Raw genomic sequence first — 3,498 nt, forward strand, 5'->3', positions numbered from 1 at the left:
AGCATCAAGAGGTATGTTAATCCTAAACACCCCCTTTTCTTATTAATTGATTACTACCTTTTTATTTACCTCTTTATTTTTATTTTGAGCCATTTTTAAACTTTAACTTTTGAGTTTGACTAGAAGCCGACGAGAACTTGGTACTAAAACTCGTTGTATCCTTTGATGATCTCGGTATCTTACCATCACTATATTACGCCAACGATGGGTACACTTTCCCAACGTGAAATGTCATGTGATAGTATTTTATCATACTTTTATAAATATTAAAACTTAAACTAGTGCAAAAAACAACTAAAAATGTACCATCTTTTATATGCACACCCGCTCACGTCAATGTGGAGAGTCCAGGCAAAGAAGATGAAGAGAATGCTCACACAAGAAAAGAAAAGACAAACATAGAGAAGGATGTGGAGAAGTGAGGTTAATAGTGACCAAAAAGTCATGCATGTTTAAAACTCATGAAAGGCCATAGTTTGTTGTTGCATGTGATTATGTTACCAAAAACACCATGCATATTTAAAACTCATGAAACACCATGGTGTAATCCTTCAACCTAAAACTCTATGGTTGTGTTGTTCATGTGTTGTATAAAGCAAAAAAGTTTCTATATTCCTTTGCTTTCACCCGCTCATGTGTCTCACTATTAGTCGTTTATTTTTTATTTTTATATGATTTTGTTTTTATTATAGAGAAAAATGCGCGGATAATGGATAAACCCTGTGGTTTGCTTCGTTTTCACATATAGTCCCTACACTTCTAAAATTACAGTTATAGTCCCCAACTTTTGCACATTCGTTCTCGGATAGTCCCTGAAGTGGATGAGGTTAGTTTTCTCCATTAAATGAGTGTGAAATGACTAAAATGCCCTTACTAAAAAATTATTCAATATATATAATTAGGGGGGGTCCCTTTCTCTCTTTATAAAACCAGACCATAAACACCCGTCACCACCTCCACTCGACCACCCTAACCACCACCGTTCACCTCTCACCTGCAATTCTCTCTCACCACCAGACCATCCAAACCCATCGTAGACACCACCTTCACGACTGCCAACAACCACCATCCCCCACCTTAACGCCACCGCCCGCTGTCTTCTCCGACTACAAACACCTGCAAATACCACCTCCAACTTGCAACCCACCATCACCATGCTATTTTGCAGACCCAGGTCTCTAAATCCCACATACTCCGGTAAGAACTTTGTGATATGAAACCTTGTTACGGTTGAACAACTATTAAATCCCCTAACTGTTTGCCTTCAGGTTCTTGATAAAGTTAGTTGCAAAATAATAAATAAATTCAATTGGAAACCATCACAACCATGTTTGAAGAGAAACCAGTAGAGAAGCACATACTACAGATGTTACATCTTTTACCTTCCAATTCAAATCTCTTTGTGTTTACACCTAACACCACATCCAAGAAATTAACGACGTTGTGAAGTAAAGTTAGAAGAAAAAATAGAATGATTGAGTTATAACAGATAGAATTTTGATTTTAAAGAAGTTTTCAATATTATTTCACATGCTGCCAGAAAAATGAACTCGTATGAGAAGATGACCGGTGCCGGAGAGAGGTGTGAGGAAATGGAGGGTGGGGGTGGGTGCAGAATGAATGTTAATTTCCTGTTGCTTTGAATAGCTATCAGAAATTTAAGATGAAATCTCATTTGATTGAGAAGATTGTTGTAAGTTTAAAGTTTGAATCCTGGTTCTATTTGATCTGTATTTAGCTTTTAACTTGTTGCTTGTTCTGTTTTTTTGAATGAAATATCTTTAGCCGTTAAAAAAACTGGTATCTATGAAGTTGATGTTACTTTTGTCTTCTAACGAAGCAGCTTCTGCTTGTAATTCGAAAGACCCCTTTAATCATTCAATCTCACATGCTGGACAGAGATCGAGTACCTAAACAAGGGCAATTAGAGTCAATTAACGGGAAGGTGTGGATAGGGGTGGGTAGATGGTGGTGAAAGGTGGATGGTGGTGGTGGTGAAAGGTGAAGATGGTGATGGGTAGTTTAGGGTGTGGAAGATAAAGTGGGTGGTGGGTCCCACGTAAATTAATATATTAAAAAAATTTCATTTTAACTTTTTAGTTACATTAAGGGTAAATTAGTCATTTCACACCCACTTAACACCAAAATATAACCTCCACCCGCTTCAGGGACTATCCGAGAACGGATTTACAAAAGTTTGGAACTATAACTGTAATTTTAGAAGTGTAGTGACTATAGGTGAAAACGGAGCAACCGCATGGACTATCCGGGCATTTTTCTCTATTACGTATCAATTACGAGCCAAAACAATCAACAAAAAACAACATGGACAATGTCGTTTGGTTGCATTTATTTCCATACAAGTTGTTACGTGTTCTAACATTGCTAACACCCACTACATCTGTATTTTTTAGGAATTTACCCCTTCCCTCTCTTTGAGTTTTTGCTTTTTCCTATTTTGTTTTGGGATATTGGTTTCTAATAATCCCTACTAGACATCATTGGCCATTGGCAGTCCCATCTTTTTTTATTCCCCTTGATAGTCCCACCTTTTAACTATTTTTTTCCTCTACCGGTCCTCAATTAAAAAAACTTAACGGAGTTAACTTTTTTTTTTCGAATTACAAACTAACGTTTTAGGGCTTTTGATCAGAACGAGGATACAAATCTATTGATGTAAAACTTACCTCAAAATGGTGCTCCAATCTACTTGATATTTGTTAATTGGAAGTTTAAGCATCCGAATTGAAGCACCGTTTTCGTCATTTGGAGCACAATTTCAAGGTAAGTTTTACATCATTCGACTTGTATCTTCGTTCTGATCAAAAACCCTAAAACGTCAGTTTGTAATTCGGAATTTAAGTTTTTTTAACTGAGAACCGGTGGAGGAAAAATAGTTGAAAGATAGGACTGTCAGGGGAATAAAAAAAAGTGAAACTGTAAATGACCAATGATGTTTAGTAGGGATTATTAGAGGCCAATATCCCTTTTTTTGTTTTACTTTTAAAATTATTATTTTTGTAAATTAAAATTTAATTATTTAATCACTTTTCTCTCAGACAGAGGTTTTCTTACTATAAAAGTACAAATTGTTAGGTTGAATTTCTCGATACGATATCGACTGAATTACCGTCAAATCATGCAAAAGAATTCTGAAAAAAATCGTTGCCCATTACAAAGCGTTGGTTCACGTAACTCGGTTAAAACTTAAAAATTAAACCGTGGGCAAGGTAAGGCGAAAGTAGGGATGAACATTTGGTACCAGGTACCGGTACCCATTTTCTCTATTTTTCGGTACCGGTACTTATGGGTAAAACACCGGTACCAAACCGATGTATTCGGTATCGGTATCGATACCGGTACCACTTTTCTCAATTTTTTTGGTATCAGTACCGGTTTAATACCGAACGGATACCATGCTCGTCCCGGCAAAGGGGAGAGATGAGGCAGTTAATCGCAAATAAGAAAAAAAGAGTAATGATGAATGAAAAAGAGTTG

The sequence above is a fragment of the Helianthus annuus genome, chromosome 5 (genome assembly GCF_002127325.2).
Source record: "Helianthus annuus cultivar XRQ/B chromosome 5, HanXRQr2.0-SUNRISE, whole genome shotgun sequence".
NCBI lineage: Eukaryota > Viridiplantae > Streptophyta > Magnoliopsida > Asterales > Asteraceae > Helianthus > Helianthus annuus.